This window comes from Oryzias latipes, chromosome 21, assembly GCF_053564925.1.
Source record: "Oryzias latipes strain Hd-rR chromosome 21, Olatipes_Hd-rR_3.1".
Lineage (NCBI taxonomy): Eukaryota > Metazoa > Chordata > Actinopteri > Beloniformes > Adrianichthyidae > Oryzias > Oryzias latipes.
This window is the reverse complement of record NC_136257.1, coordinates 17,792,611-17,807,164: the sequence shown is the minus strand read 5'-3', so window position 1 is coordinate 17,807,164 and position 14,554 is coordinate 17,792,611. Positions and strand designations below refer to the sequence as shown.

At 37.5% G+C, this 14,554-nt stretch overlaps 1 protein-coding gene across 2 annotated transcripts in view; it reads left to right on the top strand.

Annotated features, from left to right (window-relative positions):
- The first annotated feature begins 947 nt into the window (after nucleotides 1-947).
- calcrla (calcitonin receptor-like a) overlaps nucleotides 948-14,554 on the top strand; it is a 29,219-nt gene continuing 15,612 nt past the window's right edge. Inside the window, exons 1-2 of one of the 2 annotated variants that reach the window (XM_023950475.2) lie at nucleotides 948-1,150; nucleotides 1,242-1,319. The gene's annotated coding sequence lies outside the window, so the exon portion shown is untranslated. The remainder of the gene's footprint in view (nucleotides 1,151-1,241; nucleotides 1,320-14,554) is intronic. The other variant, XM_023950476.2, reaches the window with a different exon arrangement.

Sequence of the window (14,554 nt, the reverse complement as noted above, 5' to 3'; positions counted from 1 at the left end):
CGGAATGTTTTGCTCTGATGAAAATGGTGTTTTTAACATGTTCTGGAGGACATATATAAAGAAAATTCAGCTTAAAATTGCATTAATGACTATTTTTAAATTGTTGTGAAGCAGCATACAATAAAAGACTATTAAAAAAAGAGCGTACCTGTTACATAGAAGAGCCTATTTGTTACACTCCATTTGGATGGATGTACGTCTTCTTTGTTCTCGCCAAGCTGGCATCTCCAAACTGTACAGCTGGATAGCTCCAATATTTCTCGCCATTTTTGCTGAACCAGTAATGTTAGGTTGGGGCTGTAGACTAGTGGGAGACAGCTTAAACAGAGCCCTCAGAGACGGGAAGGGGAGCGGGGTTGCTCAGCCTAAACAGTCACAATTCAGGGGCTAATTTCTAATGAACTACTACCATTCTGCAGAAGCTATATCCTACATAATGACGGTTTTTTTTTTCTCTTTCTAAAAACAACATAATCGTGATTTTAAAAAAAGCCACTTTAAAAAAAGATCAGAAGATGATCAGAGAGGGGCTTTTAGCTTTAATTTCATGTTTGGTGTAATTTCTTATCACTTGACAGATTATGGACTCACTAAGCTCATGCAAGGTTTCTGCATCTCTGTCCCACAATGATACGCTTCTAAAATACTCTCAATTATTATTCATAAATCAAAATAACATTTCTTTTAACTAAATCAATATAATTTAGGTAGAATATATGTTTAGTATAGAGTTTTTCTATGGATAAAAGGGAAAAGAGAGAAATAGCCTAAATGGAGCTTTATTGTGAAAACCTCGCTTCTGCTGAAGGCTGGTGTTGCGCCACACTGACTGAGTCCTCCGGTCCAAAACGCGATTTTTCTTATATAAACGGAACACACAGGTCTGATAAATGTGGGAGTTGAAGTGGCAAAGCCAGCCGCAGCTTCCAGCTCCTCAGCTGTACTCTGTGATGTAACAGGAAGTAGTGGGTTGACTTCCAACGTCAAGCTGACAGCCGTCCTAACCTCCCCTTATGAGCGCCGGAGATCTGCTGCTGTCGGTACCCCGACACGAAAGCACCCGATTCACGAAGAGCCTTTTCACGGATTCCTTGAGAGCTGAGACCGCTACAGACGAACCACCCCGCTGCTGCTGCCGGACTCATTTCTGGTAGGGGCAAACATAACAACAACTACCTTTATTGTTTTAAAGGCATGTCTATTTTACGACAGTAGAGATGGATTTTACTGTTTATTTATAGAGGACCGTCATAGCCGTGGGTTTGAACGCTCGTGGAGGGGCATCATCTGGAACTTCCAGCCACTGTTCCGTACAGGAGGTGAATAGACACCGAGGAGACAGCAGCCCTCGCGTGGGGCTGGTGCCCACAGCCGTGACGATCATTTATTGATAAATATATAATAGTTGTTGACAGGAGGAGTTCCACGGATTCTGTCAGGATTTGGGGGTGTTGCATTCGAGGTTCCGTTGGATTTAAGACCGTTGCAGTCTGTCGAGGGTTAACTCGGCGCTTTGTGCTAAGGCGTGAAATGTTCTTTTAATGGCACAGCTGCACCTATTTCTTCCTTCAGAGTTATAAGTGGAGGAAAAAAAATGAAGAAGAAAAAAATGAAGAAGGAATGTTATCACAGCTGCGGGTTTCTCGCTTGGCATCGACGAACGACGGTTAAATTGAATGGTGAAGTAGCAGCTCCGCTCCAATCCTAGCCAGTGAGCAAAGATGCGTTCAGTGATGGTTCCTAAATTATGTTACATAAGCATCAGAGGATTTAGACGCACTGGAAGTTTGTGGGCCGGACAGTTGAAACGTAAAAGATGATGGTCAACGGTGCCACTGATGGTTAGGTATCAGAGGAGGACATGATGACGAGTATGTTTGGCTAGAAATGTAATAGTCCTATGAAGAAAAGAAACACTAGAGTCCATGGGAGGCGGATTGACTCAGGTGGAGAATAAACATCTAAATAAGTAAAAATATGGCTGCAGAGTTAGCTCTTCCAGGAGTTTGGAACTTCAAAGTTTGATTTCTGAGCAACTTTAGTTTAAGTTGAAATCAAACTGAAATGTGCATGCTACTTCACCTTTAGTAATCTACACTAGCCTAAAAGCTATTGTTAAAAATAACTGACATGCACAGAAGAGCAAAGCTAGCACATTTTTGACTTTGACTTTCTGAGGAAATTTGAAATTCAATTAGTTTTATTTCGTTAAAGAAGAAAAAAATGAATGAAATAACCTAGGCTAACTGGCATATTATAACAGTATAATTAATACCAATATAAGGCTCTCCCAATTATGAAGTGCATTTTTTTTTAAAATAATAAGGCGCCTTATAGTGTGGAAAAAACGGTAAATTCCAACAAACCCCTTTGGCATACGGATAATCAACATCACAACAAAGTGTTTTGTTCTGTCTAGTAGTGTGCACTTTTTGTTTGAGGTGTCAAAAATCATATAAGAAATACAATTCATCCATTTTGAGTCCGTTGTTCAACCCATACTCCTGTAGTTTTCTTTCTGGAAAGTATGGTTCCAACTTGCAAGAGCAGGCACAACATAGCTCTCATTCTTAGAGGGCTTCTCATGGCTAAATCTGTGAAATGGGGAAGCTTCCCTAAATGACTGACAGAGCAGTTAAAAATCCTTCGTCCAAAGCTAACTGCCTATTAGAGACTGCTTTGTGCGTGTACTTCCATCATCTTATCAGATGGAATCCAGTTGTACAGCACATCTGCTACACATTGATCTGGTTTTTTGAAAACCTAAAATTAAGTGGAAAATTTTTAGCAAGCTTTATGCATAAACTATTATGTGATTATGCCCTATTTTTCTATTCAAATAACAACCATAAATATGATAGGTTGTAAAAAAAAATACAATGACTAAACAAATGTTACCTTTTCCTCATTGCATTACCATTTAAACATTAAAGTGAAGCTACAAAAACAAATTATTCTATATTATTTAGTCTTTATCTTATGGTTTAAGCTTTATAGGTGCTATCTAGCATCTGCCTTCAAATAAAGAAGAAAAATCAGCATACAGTTCCAGCAAACCAATGCTGCTTACATGTGCATGATTGAGGATTAGGATGCAAACTGTTGTCAGAAGAAATCTCTTGCAATATTTTGACAAATTAATTGTCCCAAATAAAGCCTGAATAATTGAGAGGAGCGTACCAAATGAATTAGAACAGATCCATCAGATTAGACTTTTAAAAACCGGTGGTGGCTCATGATAATCTCCTGGCCAGAAACATCCACACACAGGTTTACAATCTATCTGTTTTTACTTGCAGTGTACAGTTTTTTATGTTTCCTAACCCTATATACAGATGCAGTGTTTCATGTCTGCTAACTGTTTAATACCATAGGTTGTCTCCGGCAACACCTGTAGATATAAGTCTATAGATAACACGCTGTTTGACTAGCGTAAGTCTTTGACCGTTTACACAATTATAAATATTAAATCAACTGATTCAAATGTGGAGAAAAGCGACTTGGCAACGATATTCGACACTTTACGAACATAAAGTGCACTGATGCATAAAGTTGAAAAACGGTGCAAAGGGATAAGCAAAGCTGCTTTTCTCTGCAACAGAATCAGCTGATTTGCGTTGTTTGTGTTTGCACTTCACTACTGTTAAGTGTTGCATATCAAAGCAAAGCGGCTTTCTTCTGCTTCAGGATCCACTGGAATTATGTCAATTGTGATTGAAGAATAATCAAAAGAATGTCAGGACCTTACCAGTTGCCCACTTTCACTTTTGAGAATTTATTTCAGTCAAACTCTTAATCTCTACATTAAAAAAAAGACAAACTAATAGACTAATGGTTAAAGGTATGCTATATTGAGATAGTAATGGGATTACTTTCCAATTTACATGACAATGACAGTTTTCTTGTTGTTTTTTGATCATTTATTCAGTTTTAAGATCAAAATCCAGAGCTAAAAGTGTGAACAAGAATTTTGCCACTTAGACACAATTGAACTACTTTAAATTTGAACAACAATCTGAGCTGAGGAATCTCAGAACAATTTGATTTTAGTCAGACAAAGACTACTTTCCTTGTGCTAGTGTAGTGGACCTTGAAATGTAAAATCTCAATATTAGCTGCAGTTACATGTGCAAAATATCTTTGATCAGACCAATGATCGGATTAGAGTTTAACAAAGAAACCTGCAGCATAGAGTGAGATGATCTTCTAAACGGGCTTTTATTATTGTTATAATTAATATTAAATGCTTGTTTGCTCATAATTTTTTTCAATCCGTACTTTTTTCCTTGGCGGAAGAGAGCCAGAAGAAGGGGTTAGGGTTAGGCTAATACATGCTTACAACAACATTTAGCCGTGGATGCAGTTAAAATCCATGCGGTCAATGGGCATCTGGGATAACATCAGCCTTTATTTTGACATGACACGATTGGAAACATGAATTCACATGATTGTTAACGTGGTTTCTAAGTACTGCGCGGCATTTCTCCATTCAAAAAGCGCCTCCCTTAGCTCACAAACCGCCCCAGAGCCGATCTTCTGCTCGGAGTCACGGTCCTCTCGGGAGACAAGGTCCTCCCGAGTCCGGCAGCTCGCTAACGCAGAGCAGCCGGACTGATTGCGGTCTGAAGCATCCTCTGAAGTGCACACCGTAACAAAGCACCCTCCCCTGCTTGCACACACGAAGCTACAGAGACATGCTTCCCTCCTGCTCACGCTCCAAAGATTTCTCCGGTGTGTCACACGATCTACGCATGACCTAAAGCCAGCGCAGTAGTGACCCACGATCGGAATGAACTGTTTATATGCACCGCGATCAGATCAACAATTGGCAAAACCTATTCGGAGTATTCCGAACGGCATGTTTACATGCCGCATTTTTATCTTGATCAGGCGTTCATTCCGATTACTTTTGTCCATGTAACCGCACCTATTGTTTGCTTTTGAAATGGCACTATTTGGAGTTGCTACTTGCTTTCTTCCTACTGTTTTCCTACTTTCCCTTCTTTGGATTTGCAGTGAGTTTTTTTTTTTTTTTTTTCAATTAATAGAGGCATGACATGTGGGATAATCATTTGTTTTTACATTGAAATGAACTGCACCGGGATTCACTTGCAAATGAACTGAAGCTGTTTTCAGGCAGGCTGGTCTGCACTGTAGTTCATTTAGTATTTTAAACTTGTTTAAATAAACACATTGTACACAGAAGCAAACTTTATGGTCCAGAAAAAGCTGCCCTGGTGTGTTATAGCCATAAAATCAGCTGAAAGTGAAAGACTTTAAAGTAATTTGATTTTGGATGAGGAATTAAACATTTTTGCAAGGGAACGGATGCTGCCTTGTATGTAAAATAAATTCCTCTAGAGGTGATCGGGTGAACCGTCCTGGCTCCAGGCATTTATGTTTCAAGATTTAATTAAAGCTAGTTTAATTCAGACAGGAAACATTTAACCAAGCTTAAGTTCATTTAATTTCATTCATTCAGTTCATATCATTTCAATAAACCCAAATGATCCTAACTGATCAGTACATTACATGGGAGGGCTTTTGGTTTAATCCCTGTATTGAACAAGCAACTGGCTGGAACTGGCGACATTGGAGAGGAAAAAGAGCATCAAACAGGAGGTGCAAGTTATAGTTACAGACACTTTCCCAGTGGTCTTTTAAATATTATAATGCAATTTTACTCCAAATCAAAAAAGCTGTCATTCTGTTGGACATCGTTTCTGCAAAGCGGCAGAAATTCATTCGAAATTCACCTTTAAATCCTGGGCAGGCGTCATTGGGGCAGAGCAACCTAAGATCTTGGAGCCGGAGCTTGTGGCCCTCCCAGCGTATTTCCTACATCACAAATAACAAGCTCTTTTTCAAACAGCATCTTCATATTAGATGCATTTAAGATCTTTTTTACAAAAAACTAAACTAAACTAAACTAAACTAAAATCTCTTCATAAAAATCCTCAAGAGATGTTGTGAGTAGTAAATTCTTTGAGCTTTGCCAAGTGGTGATCCGCTCTTTAGAGTGCAAAAGCGATTCTTATTCATTAGAGTAATGTTGATTGTCCTGAAATGTAACCCCCTCATAAATCATCAAGGCACAGTGGGCTCCTGCAGCCTGCCCAGTATTGATTTTCCTGATGTTTTTTTTTTCCATTTGTGAATATTGCATAGCATTTATTTTACACTGAGACGCTCACCGACATCACATTTTTTGTATCATTGTCTACTTTCTTTTACCACATTCTGGTTGTTTTTCAACTCAGAAGCCCTTCATTGTGTGTGTGCGTGTGTTTTTTACAATAGTATACATGCTCAAATTTCCCCCTGTAGTCATTTTCAGTGATGTGATATGAACCGTTAGAGCTTTTGCACTCACTTTAAGTATATTTCTTTTCTTGTGTCGACATTTTGTTTGTGAGTTCTGAGAAGCGCTAAGCAACATTTGATGAAAACCTAGTTATGAGAATCAAACAGCCTCTCATTGAGGCTCTTTTTAGTTAACATATTCATCACACAGCAGAAAGCTCTGCTAGTTTTCTGTTTGCGTAGTGGACCTGCCATGCATGGTCGACAAAGTATGACATTACATTTTTAGATGCCTTTAGTGTTGCATACAAAAGCAGCTTGATAGTTGATATTTTATTTATGACAAAGAAAAAATACCAACTAATTAGATATTAAAGAAGCTGCTACAAAACAGCAAGAATGTATCTTCTAACAACTGAACTGGGTTTGAGTTTCTTTGGTACCCTTCATTATCTGGTTCTGTGAGCAAATATCCACAGCAGACGTTTGTCTTGGATCTCCAATTAACAAACTTACTCTACTGTGAAAATATTACTTTTATAGGCAGGTTTTTTTCTGTTCTGAGCTCTTCAGAAAAACAACTGTGGCAATGCTGTTAATTGGTTTCCATGGTTCATGAGTTTCGAAAGCCCTGCTTTACTTTTTAGGAATACGCATGAACACATACAATGGAAGGTTGTGTAATTGACCAAAAAAAATTATCAAATTGCTTTAATCAAAAAAGATCTTTAATGACAAGGACACTTGACAAAAATGGCTGTTTTGATTTTTTGTTATATTTATTGTATTTTTTTAGGAAAAAACGTATATATCGTAGATTAGAAAACAACCACACAAGCATATCTGACATATAGATACATAAAGAATAAAAAAAGAATAAAACTATAAAAACAACCAAAATTGAAGTCTGTTATTTAAAAAATTTAATAAATCCATTAAACTTTCAAAATTTAAAATCAAATACAGTAAAACATAAAATATTAGCCTGAAGTGAACTATCTTTTTATATGAAATTAGTGCCCTTTTAATTTGAATAAATGTGTTTTTAATGCTTATTATTTGTGTTTGAGATCATAGATACAGTGATTGATTACCGTATTTTCCCAACCATAGGGCGCACTGGATTATAGGGCACAGTTTCAGTTATGGGTGATTCTTCGGTATTTGACACCCACAAAAGGTGCACCGGGTTTTAAGGCCCGGGCACATTAACACATACCGCTAAAACATGCATGTTAGGTGTGTTTTAAAATGCCAGCTGGAGCAAAACTGAGTTGGTTGTGATTTCTTTCTATGTTTTCAGTCATAAAACAGCATCCAAAAATCCATCAAAGTCCTCATCTTCTGTATCTGCAATGAATAGCTGGGCTAAATTTCTATCAAACACGCCAGCTTCCTTTTCTTCATTGTCAGAGTCCGTCTCGTTGACGTGTGGCTCATCATAAATGATGCCGGCTTTTGCGAAGAACTCGAAGAACAGTGGAAGCAGACACGTTAGCCAAGCATCTGCGATCCATTCACAGATTGTGGCGTATCTTGCCCGACGAGTCTTAGTGAAACTACGTTCGCCATCCGTCATCCATCTCTACCACGCCGTTCGCAATCTTACTTTGAACGCCCTGTCCAGCGGTTGGAGTTCCTTTTTCAAGGCTCCCAAAATGACAGCAAGCTCCGAGTTCATTTGCTTCACTTGTTTTTTCAAAGCGTCTGTGAGATGTGCACACATGGAGTCACAGATTAACAGAGACGTTGACGCGTGGAAAAACCATCTGGTCTCTTTACGTAAACCTCACTCAGCCAGACTTCCCTTCCCCGTTCTCATGCCGTCTGCTCCAACCTCCTCTGCCAAAGTCCCACAGCAACACATTAGACGCACCGCCTCATAGGGCGCCCCCTACATTTTGGAGAAAATGTAAGACTTTTAAGTGCGCCTATGGTCGTGAGAATATGATAATATTTCATAATAGAGTTTTCTGTCAAATTTTAGACACAGGGAGTGAAAACTAGCACTAAAAGCAATCCTTTTTTAGATTAATATGTTTTCAAATTAAAATACAATATTTGACAATTAAATTAGAATTGAATCGTGATCTGATAGGCTTTGTTCACACTGCATGACACTGATGGAGTAATATTCAAATTCTTTTCTGATTCAATTTTGAAGGACACAAAAGTGACGTCAACAAACAAAATAATATCACGCTGTCCTAAAACCATATTATATTCCGTTAGCACAGATACTGAAGTTATGTCAGCCAAGTTTTTTTTAGTTGCTTAAAGAAACCGTTCTTTTTATTTCACTTGACGAAGAACATCAGCTGAAAATTGGGCTGAAGCGTCCACAAAAAATACAATTTTTTTAAAGAAAAAATAAAAAGGAATTGTAAACAGCTTACTGGCTGCATGCAACTTTAATCAGAGGGATTCACAGCAACATAAGAGCCCTGCAACTGCTTTGTGTAAATCTGCAGCTGAGTAGGAGACAAAAAAGTAGCTGAAGCTCTCATGAAAGCTTTCCCTAATTCACAAAAGACAAAAAATGACAATAACAGGAAGTTACGAAATAGGAAATGCATGCACTTGTGCTGGAAGGTAGACAGCTTTGTCAGTTTAAGCATATAGATTATAACCCAAGCAGCTCTTGAGCTACCTCAGAACTCCACATGCAGGTGTAGTTCTCAACGTAGCAGATTATATTTTTAACTTATGTATTTTTATCAAAGCACTTTTAGTATTTTTTCCTGTGCGTAGACAAGAGGCTACTTCAGTCGGATCAACTTTCTTGGCAAGTCCTCCAGCGCTTAAAGCCTCTCTTAAAATGACAGCAGCCATATAGTTTATATTATAAAAGATTTCACGTTTTCATTAAGTCTTGGCTTAGGGAAATATTTTTACAGCTTTTTTCCAGATGTAATGAGTTGAATGCAGTATTTTGGTATTGGAGTCTTACAATCCTTTTTTAAAATGACATATGGGGTTAGGGGAGATGCACCAGTTTCCTGAAAAGTACTTATGTCATAATGTTGTGTGCTTTATGGTCAAGTCAGCAAACCAGTTATTAGAGAAACATTCAGTCAGACATACCTTAATGGTAAATACCCCAATTAAAGTGTAAAAAAAAGTTCAATTCACAGTTTACATCAGAAACAAAAACGAGCTCTTCTAGTGCTTCTCACACACTTCATTTGCAAAACAAATGACAGAATGGCTGGAGTCTGCAGGCCTGTTAAAGATCAGAACAATGCCAACAATGTTAAGCTGGTTTAATGTGGGTACTTTTAACAGTCTGCTGTTATGAATGTCAACAACTTTCTATGTGTTCAGCTGCTATAGTGAGGGGTGTGCTTGTTTGTACACTGTGGTGTAAAGTTGTTTATGAACTGAATAAGAACAACACAGCAGTGCTGCTATCATACTGTAAATTAGCCGCTTAAATAAAAAATTGCAATGATTCATTAGCAATGATCAATATTGGATTTTTGATTCATGTTTTTTTGTTTAGTATTTTTAAAGGTAATAAAGACATGGGAAAGTTCATGTTACAGTGAATGTGTTACTGGTGTCTTTTTAGAAAAGGAGAAAATATATAAACAAAGAAAAATGAAGGCTCTACGGGAATTCAATGCAGGATCAGTGAGATTGTTGTGTTTCCTCTCGTAACCCCTGTCTTTTTTAACATTATCTGTGCACTTGCCCTTAGAATGTGGACTGGGTGTAAATGCAGTGACATAGATCCTTTGGTATTTCAGTTGTTTTCTTCCTTAAAATTGCAAAACAGGATCCCCCCTCTTGGTATGTTAATGCAAAGAATATTTTGTGCACCACTCAGATTGGATGAAATATGGCTCTTTGTTTTTTGTTGGTCATTCAACAAAGATGTCATCTCCATCGTACATGAAGCAGTTTTTTTCACCGAACATCTGTTGGTGTCGACTTAAAAAGTCTGTTCCCACAACCTGGCACTGATAACTTCAAAAGCTGCAGACTAGAATTCCATAGCAGACATTTTAGTCACATGGAAAACATTCAAATGCACAGGTGAATGCTTTTGGAAGCATCCGTGTATTGTTTGAAATGCCAATCATTTATAAAAAGAAGAACAACTTTCCTCCTGTCACTTGTTTTACATGTTCTACAGAAAGGTCATTGTAGACATTTGCAGTCATGGGGCCGTTCTACATTACCCTTGTGCTATCTTAGATGACCCCACCCTTACATTGACGTGTTCCCCCTACCATGACAAAGGTGGACAAAGGTGAAGAGGATTTCATGTAATCCATGGACACCAGTGAAGATCACAAATCATTGAAGAAAAAAGGTTCAGAGCACTGTCTAGTGGGTCTAGATCCTACTCCCAACGTTAAAGTGCCTAGGATAGACCAGTCAAAGAATGGCAGAACAACAAAGATGTAGACTTGGTTATCTGGGTTAAGAGGGTTTTTACTTATCTGTTCTGCACCATTTCCTCCTTTATAAATGAATGATAGCTGCTGTTTTCAAGTTTGAGGATTTGCTTCTAATCACACTTTCTCAAGCTAGACAGCTTAGCTAGTGTGCGCTTTCACTAGTTTTAGCTTTAGCAAGTCTTTCATTTTGCTCACTAGCTAACACATTTTTTGCATGATGTGTGAAGTCAAAATAAGCTATGAAGTCCACAGACTTTTCATAGAAAAGGCATAAATTCTGATGTGAGACATGTTAGCTTGAGTAACTTAAGTGAGAAAACCAGGTCTAATTTAGTATAGTTTTCGATCAAGAACTAAGAAAAGAATTTTGCAGAAGAATAAATGTTACCAAATTTACTTTGAACACAACAACAACATGAAGAGGTACATTTTCAGACATAGTTAAGTCGAGCAAAGGTTAAACCTAAAGCTAAGAGCTAAAACTGGTTGTTGCTGATATTTAGGTTGATTGTAAACCATTATTATTTAATCCTTTCACATTGGAGCTTTAGCTGGAATTTTGACGGTCTTTGAATTTCTATAACTCTTCAACGTTTACGAAATTACTGTTACTCAAACGAATTCTGAAGCTGAGACAAGTAACTTTGCACCTATATGCAACACTTTACGTTAGCTGTCACCAGTTAGCTGTCAGAATCTGTTGAAATTACGTTAAATACATAAACTGACAAAAAGTTACAGTAGTTCAAAGAGCATGCTTTATTTTTGCTGTCTCTGATTGTCTCTGTTGTTAGAGGGTTAATGAGGTTTTAGCACAGAACAAAATCAAAGCTACAAAAAGAGTTGGCGAAATTATTTCTTTAGCATGCTAACCTTTTGTTTTTCTTCCCAACCTCGCTTAACATTTTTGCTAACTTGCTAGCTCATTAACTCTTATGTATCATTAAAATAACAGTGCCTGGGGCACAATTTTCTGCACTGACCAAACTTTTTTTCCTCCATTTTTTTTTAAATAATCTTGTTGGAGCCAGTCTGAATGTAAACATGTAGGAATCCTGCAGGCTGCTGACCACAGCATCCTTTTGGAAGCAGAGATAAGAAGACAGCAGCCAACAGTACTGAAAATATATTAATTTTGCACTATGAGGTTGGACAACAACACAATTTAATGTTTTCTTTATACAACTTTTGTTTTTTTAAATTACTTTTACCTTTAGACAAAACTGTAAATATCCTAGGTACACATTATGTTTTTATTTATATACAGTATATATATTTATATTTATTATATTTTTGTAATGGATGTAGGCTTTCTTATAGCATAAAAATTTTGGCAATAACATAATTAGTGGCACAAATGTTGATGTTTGTTCCTCTGTAAGCCGACACACCATAAGTTCTCATAAATGTGAGGCTATAATTAGGTTTCTGGCCCTCATCAGCCAAATTGACTTCCGAATGCCATTTGATGGGACTTGATGTACGTCAGAGCGTCAAATTGACAAACATCCTGCAATTTCAAAAGGAAGTTACCAGCTAGCCAGCAGAAGATTTCTGCAGAGACAGTCTGTGCAGTAACTGTTTTAGGGTGAGAAGACAGCAGATGTGCCGATGTCCTGGGTAAATGCCTGCATGCTGGCAGATGTTGTGTTTCATGTTATTTCTTGTGCTATGTTTACTCAACTAAGTACTTCAACAACAGTGGCTACTCACTGGCTTTTCTGGTGGATACTTTCACAACTTTTTCTGGTAAAGTAATTCTTCAACATGTAATATTTTTAACTACAGAAGTGTAAGTGCCTTAGTTGCCTTAGTTGCAACTGCCCTTATGGGTGGGGGCCAGCTGTGGGGGTATGGGCAATCCGGTCCAGGGAATGCACTGAATTTTAAGATAGTAGACCGCTCTGTTAGAAAGTTGCTCACTTTAAGGCTATGTCAATAAAAGTTTGGCTTATTTTTTAATCACAGTGAATTAGTGAAACATTAACTTTGCATTTTTCCAAAAATAAAATAATTATGTCAATCTGTTTTAGAAGTATAAATGAAAAACCCATCTCTGGTATAAAATAGGAATTTACCGTATTTTGCTATAATGTACTGGTACTTGTTTTTGTATGATTTTTAAACTGTCTGGATTATGCAGCATCTAAATAAAACTAGAGACATTTCTCATTCTGGCTCCAGGGCTCTGAAAGAGCTCGACAGGAGTCCACTGATCCTTTTTTTTTCTCCTTCTTTTGTCATTATCTGCTTTGTCACATAATGCTATCAACCCCCTTTCAGATAATGCCTTTCATTAAAAAAAGGTTAAATTATGAACAAACTAAAGTTCCATCGCCAATGACTTTGATCATCTAGCAGTTTGGTTTCTGTATAAAATACAGCTGCTGCAGAGAAAAGTATGAACACAGCAGCTGACCTCCTTGGCTGTTTCGAATTTGCAGATCACCATAATGTTTTACAGTCCAGCTTTCAGTAAGCTCCTCCTCCTGCTCCTCAGTGAGATTCTCGTGAAAACTCTGAACAGACCTCAGAAATAGAGCTGCATGATTTGAGGAAAACTTGCGTTGTGCGATATTAGTGATCAATATTGTAATGATGATATGACTGGTGATACATGAAGAATTAGCAAAACAAAAAACACTTATTACATCATTTTCATTTCACTGCAGCAGTTTTATTTAAATGTACGTCAACATAAATTATACTGCAAGTTATCTGAATAGGAGACAGGTAAGAACCTGTATGTCACCGAAGAACCATTATCCAATGCTTGCGCTTTAAAAAAAAAAAAATCAAATGGTTTCTCTGTCTATCCATGTTTGTAAACATTTAAGGTAATTGCGATACGCGTATTGCACAAACTGATTTCGGGATATCAAGAAATTTTAAATTAATTGTGCATGCCTACTCAGGACCAGTCTGTGGACAGAGCTACGCCGAGAATGAATGTGGTCAACTCTTTGATGTGTGACTTCTGCAAACCCCCGCATGATTCTCATTGGTTTGCCTCTGTGGTCCAAGAATACAAATAGCATAAACATTGACTGTATAAGAGAACTGAACCAAGTGAGTGTGATGTCACGCATAGTAAATGACTGATATTCAACTTCAACAAAATGAAGTCAATTCAGTTGCCATTTTTTTGTGATATGGACGCTGCCATGTTGGAGCCAGATAACATCAGTTAGCGCTTATTGGTCCAAATCCGTCTGAGTCACTGTTTTAATGGCAACCACTCTCGTCAATCAAGAATGAGCTTGTTGGAAGTCCTCACCCCTACCTCTTAAAAAAAGACTCAGGAGAATTAGTCAATATATGTTGAATGTAAGATCACACACTTATAGACATCGATTGGCCAGTTCATAGCGTGAATAACGTGAACTACAGAAAAAAATGAAAATTAGCAAGAACGTGTTAAGAAAAGATGGCAGAGCAAAAATGGTTATTCTGACAAATAGAATGACAGAGTAAAAGCTGTTTATTTCTCTCTTAAAGTCTATATGATTTTGGCTTCTTGGAGCCAGCAACTACTTCCTGTTTGGAACAAGAGGGGGGAGGAGTCACTCAGTCCAGTTCTCAGATACAGCATATGATCATAAACAGAAAATGCTTCATTGTTTTTTTTCCCTAATTACCATACATGTATTTATGAAAAGGCTTTAATGTCGCATTAACACATAAATTGAATATTATCTGATTTATGGTAAGAAAACCAGCATGATTTTAAAACATTTTCTATTTTAATCTGAAAAACACTTCATCCATTGGTTTTCTCTCCACTGATGCGTTTTCCTGTAGCTCTGCAACTGAAAACGCTGTTCGCTTTTCAAATAAACATGAGC